Below are 11393 nucleotides of genomic sequence, written 5' to 3'. Positions count from 1 at the left end.
GCCGGGGTGGCCGCTGCGGCCGGAGGCGTTCCCGGCGCTTTTTCATGGTTCCGTGAGCGCGCTTTCCACTAGCCTTCACTGTACAACTGTTGGCCCCTGTATCTTTCTCACCTGTCGCTCCCATTTTTCCCCTACACACCACTGTTTCCCCTCACAGCTCACCTGCACCTGAGGGAGAGGCCTGAGGTGAGGGTGGGCTAGGCCATGGCCCTGAGAGAGTTCGGATGGCATCAAAGATAGCAGCGGCATCCGAAAAGGTTTGTCCCCACGGTCTTAGGAGGTTGGCAGGTTTGGGCTCCTGGAAGCCAACCAGCTGTCAGTTTGAGCAGCTGAGCAGTGAGGGTACAGGGGTTACTGCACAGTCCGCGGAAACCCGGGCCAGGCCTGCTGGCATCTGATGGCTCTGAAGTAAGCGCAGGAAACCGCACAAATTTGACTGTGCAATTTGAGGACACAGTGCTGGAAGTAGTGCGCCCTTCGGGACCTGTAGCAAAAAATTCCAGTCGTGAGCCTAAAGTCCTCTAAAGTGCATCAGGACTATTCATGAATGAAGCTAAACATATACATACTGCTCCCAGTTCAGTCTTGCGAAGACGTATTTACCTTCTTTTGACATGCCGTGTGCTCTGTCATTGCTACCGTTACATGCCCATTAAACCAAGGAAAACACATAGGTTGGATTGATATCCGTGAGATTAGAATTGAGCACCAATTGTCCTGACCTTCAGAAGCACAGGGAATTCTTGATTCTCAACATTCAAAGTAAGAATTGAGGAGGGAATCAAGCCCTCTCTACCAGTGAAGAGACAAACATAAAAACAGAGCACTACCTAATTACTCTATGTTAGACTTTCCCAAGGAAAAAAAAAAAAAAAAAAAAAAAAAGAGCTATGTGAGCAGTATAGCCCCGGGGAACTGAGGATCACAAGCTAAGCTAAGATTCCCTCAAGAGAGGGAAAGCATGACTCAGAAACATTACAACATATGAAAAATACTTTTTAAAAACATTTGAATACCCCAGGCAATGAATTAAGTTTCAGAAATTCCCTTAACAACTTTATAACTTTGTTTTCAGCAAAAGTGAAAGCCCTCAAAAGTTGGCTGGTTAGTCCTTCAGCTTCACCTCTGCAGGAAACAGGCTGTCAAAGAAAGCTTCTGTCTATGTCAGATTCCCAAGCTAATATTTTCAGAGACAGAGGAATGGGTAAGTAAGAATTTTCACCAAATAACATGATGATATTTGTATATGCACTGTTTATAGGCAGCAATGCTGCAGTTTTAAATGGGTATCCATTAGCCAAGTACAACTTTTTCCATTTGAAAACCAAAATAAAACATTTTTAGCAGTGCTTCATGACAAGAGGTGGACAGACTTGGGTTTTTTTCAATAAAGGGTAGCTAGAAATTGAACTTCTATATATTTAATAATGATCTTTAATCTGCTGTGTTAGTTTGTCATATATATGATTATATAATAAACCTCTTTACAGCCCAGGCTGTAGATTTGGTTAACATAAGCCTAAAAAATGTGCTAAAAGTCTCCATAAGCCTAGTTAGTCTTTGTGGCAGTTTTGGTTAGTGCACATTAGCTTCTGAAACCATCAGGACAAAACAGCTGTTTTCAATTCATGGGCCAAAAAAACTAGATACTGTTATGCACATGGATATCCACAGGAAGACACATCAATGTCTCTGTAGTGTGTTAAGACACTCCTGTAACTCTGTGTAAATGACTTAAATGAAAGCATTAAGCCATTTACAAAAATATTAGTAGAAAGCCTTATGCACCTGTTCAGTTTCTATATGATTCAGAGACTCATGGAAATTTCAAGAAGCCCAAGATTGAGATGTTAGTACAGTGAGAGTGGTGATGGAAGTTGAAGGCTTACGGCCTCTCAGGAAATGGTCAGCATTTCTCAGGATCAAATCCTTTTAAAATCCTACATAGAAATCGCTTCTATTCTTTTCATTTTGACAGCCCTCTCAGATTGGCCTTGGTTACGATTCTTACAGTAACATAGTTCTCTTGCATAACCCACAGGCCATAAAAACTAGCTACCTATATTGTTCATCGACAAAAAAACATTGTGGTGTAAGTTCTAAGGCTTTGAAAAGTAAGACATTTCTTTTGAAATCTTCTACTGCTTCTTTTTTTCCCCCTAGGGAAAACTATTATCTGCTTCAGCTGCTGCTTGAAAAATGAAAACACATCTCTTTCTGTCAGGACCTGAGGGCACTAATAGACTTTAATGGCCCTGACCAGCCTCACCTGGGCCTTCTCTCACACCCTCCCATGGGCCCAGGAGCCCCATTTCAGCTCATCCTGGAGGGTTTTAGTCCCTTCCTGAGCTGTGCTGTAGGAGTGTGGATCTCCAGTTCAGCCGTGGCCATGCCTGTGCCTGGCTGTCTCGGATCCCAAACTGTAGACTTGCTTCCTGGCCTGAATTTGTATCTGCCTTGCCACTATGGACATGCCTACCAATTACTGGGCTGTGTCTGGCTCTGGTTTCTGTTATTGGGCCCAGTCCAGACTCATGTTCCTGGCTTGACCTTACATCATGGAGCTGCTTGTTGATCTGGACTCTTGGTTGAACCTGGCTGCTGCCTGGGCCTGCTCTGCTCACCTTGCTCAGGTATGGTGGGGCTATGTTCTCCTTGGCTCCCTGTCCTGTAGGGAGCAGCCACCGCTTGCTGCTGCCAGACGCTTCCTATGCATTGTTCCCAAGGTAGATAAGCAAGTTATTCAGGTCCAAGAACTTACTTTCCTTGAAATAAGAAAGACCTTGCTAAACTTTGGAAGTTAATTTCTTATATTCTTATAAAGTCAATATTTTTTTGCCTTGTTGAAAACTGAATGTTATCAGAAAACTGAAGATTGAAAGATACTAATTACACTTCAGTAATTGTAACTTCTATCTCCAAGCAAAAAGAGAAGCGTATAAAAGATAGAAAGTCAATCTGATCCTCCCCCCCCCCCCCCCCCCCCGCTTTAGTCAGTTAAAATGGTGAATAAAAATAAAATGCATGTCCTGGATTCTCTGCTCAATAGTTCCACTGTAATGGAGATAGACTGATTTATGCCAGATGTGAATATAGTCCTGTGGCTGGGGTTTTGTTTGGGGTTTTTTTAGTATTTGCACTTCTGTGTAGAGTGCCATGTAAGTGTATGTAGGACAAGAGTCTTAAATGAGGAATAGATTGTACGACTATTAAAAAGAGTAGCAGAACTTCAATTAACTTCAAAGGAAACAAGATGGAGCCATGCATTTCCAATAAAGTCTGTGTTTGTGCCTGCACAGTGTTTATCCTAGGGAGATTTATAAGGAAACATTACTCCCCACCTATCATAAAGATATCATGACTAAGATTTTTTTCTTGTGTGTAATAATGGGGTGTATACACAAATTATCTTTTTCTAAGCATAGTTCTCAAACCAAAGGGGTTTTTTTAATATCTACTAGAAAATATTAAAAACCACCTACTTGTTTAATTGAAAAACAGCCCTTTTCAGGTTGATATTAGGAAAAAAAGCTGAGAGATGATAAAAGGCCTCTTCCCCTGTTTTTCTTTCAAGGTTGGTGAATTAGCAGTGCTTACAGTGTCATAGTGCAGCGGTAAGCTGTGTTGCAAGGTCTAAATATGTTCTGTGATAGCTTGGAAAAGAGTTTGTAAAATGACTTTAAATGAAAGAGTATCCCATTTTGAAGATTTCATAAATCTCATGAGGTATTGGAAAAAGAAAATCTGCTGTAGTTACTTAGTTGAAAAGTAGGATCTTTTCAGCTTTCATACTAGCTCTTCGATTATGTAGATCCTCCAGATAGTCAATTCTATGTGGCAATTCTGAGGCTTGTTTTGTTACAACTCCCAAAGCTGGCTGTTTAAAATTAGATAGCAATGCTCAATTGTCAGAGGTGTAGGGAGTGTTTAATCTTAATTTTAGATAAATATGATATTGTTTTATAGAATTATCTGGCTATAAGCACATGAGGCTTGCAGACAACGGCCATAGAATAAATTCTATGCTCTCAACTGAATAATTTTGTTAGACCTCTGTTGTAAGGCTAGCTGGGTTCAGTGTTTTGTTCCTGATTCTTCAGATCTTAAAGTACTTGTTTAATTTGCCTGCAGTGGGTTGTTTGCTAGGTGATGAAATGAAGTACTGAACAGAATAGGTGTCTGTCTTTGAGATCAGATCATGGTAATATTTGTTTCAAGTGATTAATCTTTCTATATTGAGTAGTTCTCTGAAATAATGGTTATGAAGCTAAGGATTTTTATTTAGGTGTCTGTAGAATCAGAACTTTTATAATAAAACTCTGGTTTATATGTCTTTTTCTACCAGCTTTATTTATAACTGTCAGTGGACTAAGCCTATTTCTCAGACTCAAATGTTTTATCCTTTTTAAAAAAGTAAAATAAATGCCCTTGGAGATTTTAAGAAACGTCTTTAAGATTTCAGTGTATAGTTAAAATGAATGTGATACGTTTTTATTTGCATTCATGGGTCTTAAGTACAATGTTGGAAGTTGCCAATGTTCTTATGAATGTTGACCTGATTTGCTTTATTGTCCAATGCTTGATTTTGCTCTTACAGGGTTTGATAGTAAATAAAAGTGGAATATAGTACATGGGTTTATATGTAAATGTACTTCACCCTTATCACAACAGAATCCTTATAATTAGCACGGAGATTGGCAGCATACAGGCTTCAAGCTGCTCTTTTTCCCCCTATTTATGTTGAGCTCATGAGAAACAGCAACAAAACTCAAACTTCTGTTTTAGTATGAAAAATAAAAGGTGAATGTTAGCCAAAGTTGTGTCATCCCCCCCCTTTACAAATAGCCTTTTCCGTTTTTCCTCATTTTGTCTTTTCCTCACTTTGAGAAGTCTTAACTGATGATTTAGTTCCTAGATAATACTATTAGTATTTACACAGTTCATTCAGTTCCTTGATATTAATTCTTGTTAAGGCTCAGATGGCACATTAGAGGAAAATGAGGCCAAAGATTTAAGCAGATACTTTTAATTATGGCTGGCTTTAATGTAAGATGGACAGAATCCTACAGGACACCATATGAAGCTAATCTTTTCTGCATGAAACTTTTAGGCTTATAGCACAAATCATACAGTATAGTAGCAAATTCTTCCTTATAATAGTTATTTCTAAACTGATGTTTGTAATTTTTCTCCTTGATTGCTGAGCCAGATTTTTACACTTGCATGAATTTGGATGTCAAAGCAGTAAGTTCTTAAATAAATTACCTCCTAGCCTGCAGAAATAAGGCTGTATGTAAGAGTAAGAAGCTATCTGCTTGTTTTTCTGCTTGCAGTAAAAATTATTAGATTTTTAAACATAATGGAACAGAGCAAGGAGGAAGAGGAACAGAGGTCGTCAGGAAGGGGAAGTTGCATGATTCAAATATGGAGGGAATATGAAAAGTAATTTGTATTTTATTTATGTGTTTTCTCATTCAACTTCTGTGACTAATTTAATGAAATATTTGTGATTCTTCAGGGGAGAACGTATAACTCTTTTTTTCATCTGTCATGACAGGGTTATAGATGTTGGGCTGAACTGACCTGTGCTCTAACTTAGATTGTGAACAGTATAGCATACTATGTGAACTTTCTAGTTTTCATTGCTTTCTCTTTTTTTCTTCATCATAAAAGATTAGATGAATAGCTCAATACAGCCCAATGAGTCTGAGCTCTGCAGTACGTAAGGGAATAAACGACCTGAAGCACTGACAATCCAAGTTTTTTATTGAAGTAGAGGCCTGATTTCTTGTAACTGGATTATGTGTAAAGTGTTATGTTGTCCATGAGTGACCTTGGCCTTGCCCTGGATGACCAGTATCTCTCTCTCTTTCTCTGTGATTAGACTGTTTTTTCCAGCCCCCTCCAATTCAGCTTCAGGCATTTGCTGAGTTAAAGGATTTACCAGCTCAGATGAGGAGGAGTTCAGGATGCAACATCATTATTTACTGTGTAAATGTTACTTCTTTTACAGTTAGTATTTAAGTCTATAGGGATAAGTGTAGGCTGGCTGTTATAATCCTATGTAAATTTATTTAGTCTCTTGTATGCTAAAAACATTCATTAGTTTTAATAAAATAACGCAAGGATTGGGAAATTGAGAGATGTAATAATGGCTTTACCCAGCATGGAACTTAATATTCAGGAAACAAAGTATTTTAAAATCTTTTGCTTTTATACTAGTGGCAATGAAAATAATGCTTTTATATTATTGTCTTCAAAAGACCTGATTTTTAATGTTGTTGGAGTTTCCTTCAGGAAATTATTTTTGAAAATTATCTGTTGGAATAGTTGTGGTGCTTGGACTCAGTTCTCTTGTTGCACACTGGCTTGCTCTGTGACATGGAAATACACACGTGGTCTTATTTTGCAAAGCTACCAGCAGACTAATCACATGTGTAATGCTATAGCTGATGCATTGAAGTGTTTACAGTGTTTAGTTTGTGTATAAAACTAAGAATACCAAAATTGCAAGGATGTCAAAACTTATGATACCAACCTATTAATCTGTCACCAACTCTAAAGGCCTCTAAAAGCTCGATTACCATTGAGGTGTCTCCACATTATTCCCACAGTTATGCATGTGTGAATTGCCAGTGAGGAAAAGGTGATGCTTATTTTGGTCATTTCTATTGTTAATGTGCATTTACTACATACTATTTGTTTAGTTTCTTAAGGTTGGTATGACTGTGGAATTAAAAAAAAACAAAACAAAAAAAACCCAACAAAACACCCCAAAACAATGCTTTGTCAGCCAGTTAATCTAGCCTTTTAAAATTATGTTTGGAAAGGAGCTATTACTGGTGAGTGGGAAATACGTATAGATTAGCTTGTGTTCTTCTGCTGATGTCACTAGGTTTACTCCCGTAGTTGATGGGAGGAGAGAGGTTCTTCCAGAAGGTAACTAAATGTGTTCATCTCTCTCCATTGACTGTAGAGAGATCCTCGTGTCTGTTGTCAGTGTAACCCAAGCAAACTAGCTAGCGTTTATTCCCCTCATGCCTTTAGATCACAGGGTAGATACTTCATGTAACATTCACAATTATTATGAATAGGCCACAGTCAGGTCTCACAGATGGTGGGAAGAGCTTCCCCTAAGCTGCAGAGGAGGCTGTGTCAGGAAGCCAGTGAAAGTTGCTGAACTCGAGCAGTACTGGAGGTACGGACCCATCAGCCAGGGCCCAGCGGGCACTGAAGCAGTTGTTACCAAACCTTTAAATCTTTCTTGCTTAGTAGATTTATTTTCCCTGCCAAAAATGGATCTTGTTCTAGTTTATGTACTGATAAAATGCATCTTGGAGATAAAAAGCGCTTCAGTGTGCTTACTTCCAAGAGTTGCAAATAATTTTATTACCAGGCTTGAGCCAATTTTTCCCCATCACAGAAGCTCACTACAGTAGTTCAGAAAGGCAGATGTCAGTGACTTGTCCCTAGTACCCTTTCTGCTGCATAGTTGCCAGAACAATTTTTACCTTAAGGCCTGCTCTCTCTGCTTTGCAGTGAACAATATTTAGGAGCACTGTGTTGCCATTAAAATAATGGTGAAAACCAGGCACTTCTGTGTCTATCACTGCAAGGGCTAAGGCTCAAATGTAATACATACTCGATGCAGGGAGCTCCTTCAGACTTTTTGGCTATGATGTAATCCTTATTCCTAGGCCTGAATTTTTAAGCCTCGCTGCCTGCAGCTGATGCAGTTAATGTACAGTCCTGAGGCTTGTGAGCAGAAATTGAAATTTAAATGTCTGTGTCCAGTTTTAGAAGGGGAGTGGGGGAGGAATATTTTCTGAATTTTATACTAACATGTATGAAAGTGCTGTTATGCCATTACTTAGAGATCTAAATGCAGCTGGAGTATCGTTCGTAGTTTTCATTTAAACTTCTATTGATTACTGACCTGAAAGAAATTACCCACAAACTGGAACATTAAAACCTCTGCTGTGCAGAGGTGTATTTCATTTAACGTGATAGTAAATATAGTTATACAAGAGGGAGAAGAATCTTAGGGAGACTTGTCTGATGCTGCAGATGGCTTTTTGCAAATACTGTACTGGTGGCTGGTGAAATCTCCAAAGGATAGAAAAAATAAGTCAAGGCCACAACCTCAATTTACAGCATAACAAAATTAGAAATTGAAAGGATTTGGGGGGAATTCGCCTCTTAGGAAGAAACTGTGATTTTTGTGTCTCTTGGTGTGCTGCTATATCTCTGCCCTTGTAATTGAGTGTAGTACTGAGGGTGTACAGTGGTTTTGGTCTTTTTACAATGGTTAGAGTCTGGCGCTAATGACTTTTCTGAGTTTTACGCTGCAGTTATGGTGCAGGATTTTAAATGCAGATGTGCACATTCACATGCTTGTAACTGATCATGAGGTAATGCTGAATGTGTACTTCATGAATTCATGGTAATACGGTGTGTTCAAAGGACTTGGGTGTGTGCTAGGTATTTGCATTGATAACTGAGTGATCTTCATTCCTGCATATGTAGTATTTACATCTGTGTGGAGTCACCTAGCTTTGATGTGCATGGATCAATGTGCTCATACGCTCTGGTTATGAGTGATGAATAATATAAGAACTAGAGGCTGAACGAATGAAATAATCTTATTTTACATACTAATTGCTGTACTATTTGATGTTTTCTTCAAAGTAAAGCTTTTATCACCAGTTTAAGTTGAATTTGTATGGATTAACAAAGATTAGTACAAGAATTTAAAAAAATATGAACTGTAATACTTTGTATAATATTCATTCAGGACAAGAAAACACTTAAAGATTAAGTTGCAGAATAACAATTAATTGTATGACGTTTTTATAATTACTAGAATTGTACTTTTTATCTTCAAAATACTTAAGCAAATGTCTGTGCTACAGATAGGTTGTAGGAAGATCAGCTGAATCTGTTACCTACATGATATTCTGGCTAGGATCAGCACATGGAAATTTAAGATCCTTGTTAGGAAGCAGTGTACCTCTGGAATTGCTAAAGATCTTTGGAAGTGGCATTCAAGGTGTGTAATTATTTGTGTGAAACAAAAGAAGAAAGAAGGCTCAGTCTTGTAATTCTTTCATGGATGTTTTGTTACTGCTTATTGGAAGTGTTTGTTACATTCTTCTGTTTTCCTTTCTTTGGCTGTGAATTCATCACCTGCAACTTGAAGTGCAATTTATTCCATGGTTATTGTATTTTCTCATGGATGCTAAGGAAGAGATGTGTAGGAGCAGACAAATTCACTTAATGTTGGCTGGTTGGGTCATCTGTGTCACTGAATAAAGACAATGTAGGTAGTAATGTCTTTTTTTCTAACTGTAGGACTTGCTTTGTATACAAACTTCCTACCTTGTCTACTGTTGTGCTTTCCTTAATGAAGTATTTATTTGAAACCCCTTTCCCATTTGATTTTTTTACTTGCATCCTAACAAGATGTGACAGGGGGTAGCAGACTGGTAAAGCATGAAGACCTGTAAATAAAGGAATAAAGGAGCTGTTCCTTCTTATTAAATTTCTGGAAAAAAAAAATTGAGAGAACTGTTTCATATGCTATTAGATTATTTCCTTGCAGTCGCAGGTATTTGGTGACAGTATTTCAGATTTAGTGTGTTTTCAATGTATCAAATATAATTCTTTTCCTATAGCTTTGTCAGTCACTCTTTTTTAAATGAGCTAAAGGTTTCTCCTTTGCTTTTTAATTATTCCACGGATTAATATATTGTAAATGGAGTCATTTCTATGCCTCAAATTAAGCTAATTCTGTTTCAGCTTTTTCTCAATTTTTCCTGTAATTAAGACCCATAAACCCATAGCAGAGAATAAAATAAGAAAGTAAAAATAAATAAAAAAATTAAAAAGGGGGGGCAGCACATCTATTTGGCTTCCTTAATCATAAATTGCTTAAAACTTTTTCTGAAACAGCCACTACAAGGGAAATGATCAAGAAACTTGACAGCCTGTATGTAGTTTTGAAAAGAACATAAAGTTTTCAGACAGTAGTCTCATCAGGGATCCCAGTTGTAAACAGTCTGGAGTGTACCCACTTAATTATATGAAAACCTGGCATGGTGCTCTGGGGAAGAATTAAAAAATGCTAAACCTGCATCCCACACTGAAGTGGAATATTTAATCAAGTCAAAAGCTTCATTGCACCCTATAGCAAGCCAAGTTAAATCTAGGCTGTTAAATATTTTATTAGTGTTGATGTTCATTCTAGCCATATATCAGATCATGATAACAACAACAGAAGTATTTCTTTCACTTAGAGAGTGTGGGACTATGATATGTAATTTTCCTTGACACTTATGATGGTTACTATGGAAAGTGGCCTCAAGGAGAGCTGTGCTTGAGATATGAGGTGGCCCAGGCTGAAATGTGTTAAGATGGTCTGGATGCCATACAGAAATGAACAATTCATACATGTGTACCGTTCTTTATTCTTTTTGCACCATTTGCTAGGCACCATTAAATATATTAATATAAAAAAAAGAGGGTATTGTTGTAACTCTCTGACACACGGACTACTTTTAGTCAAGCACAAGGACACATCTAAAGAACAAAAAAAATAAAACAAAAACATGTTCTTTTCTTCAAAGTAAGCTCATATAACTGAAAAATACAGGTTTCCTTGTATGGTACTTGTAAAGCCAGTTGTGTTTAATTTTTTTTTTTAACCATTTTTAGCACTATTTCAGTGCTTTGGCAAGCGAACTTGGACAAAAAGTAAGTTTGTGCTGCAGGTCAACACATACATTTATTGGCTATAAATTATTTGTTAGGTATTCAGTGGTTTACGATGCTTGCACTGGAGAGTCACCATAAAAGCAGTTAGACACACAGTATGTCAAATACATTTTTCATACTTTTGAGATCTTCTAGGACATTGCTTAGGGATTAATGCATGACTGTGTGCCATAAAGTTAAATGAAAGCTGTCTTCCTAAAATGTTTATTTTAAAATACACTGAATTCAGGTGGAAATATTGCTAGACACTAGCGATCACTAGAAACCTGTCATTGTCTTCGGCAGCTTACTACAGATAAGCTTTAAATGGAAAATTAATAAGCTCTACTTTTACAAAAGAGCTAGTTTAAGCAGCTTGCAAGAGGCCACATGTACTGACAGTATACATAGATTTCTAGTGACTTTCACAGTTTTCGAGCCATTGACCCCAAGTGAACAGAAATGCCTTAGAAATGCCAATTAATTGAAAGTACAATTAAGCTATAGATAGCTAAAAACAATGCAAACTTAAACCCCAGATTGGCATTTTACTATATTGTCTGACTCCTGTTCCCACATGAACCAAACATCAGGTTGGGGCCAAGAATTAACACAGGACTTACTCTTGTGTCCACAGTCAT

This window comes from Aquila chrysaetos, chromosome 9, assembly GCF_900496995.4.
Source record: "Aquila chrysaetos chrysaetos chromosome 9, bAquChr1.4, whole genome shotgun sequence".
Lineage (NCBI taxonomy): Eukaryota > Metazoa > Chordata > Aves > Accipitriformes > Accipitridae > Aquila > Aquila chrysaetos.
The sequence above is the reverse complement of the archived record's forward strand: the minus strand, read 5'-3'. Positions refer to the sequence as shown.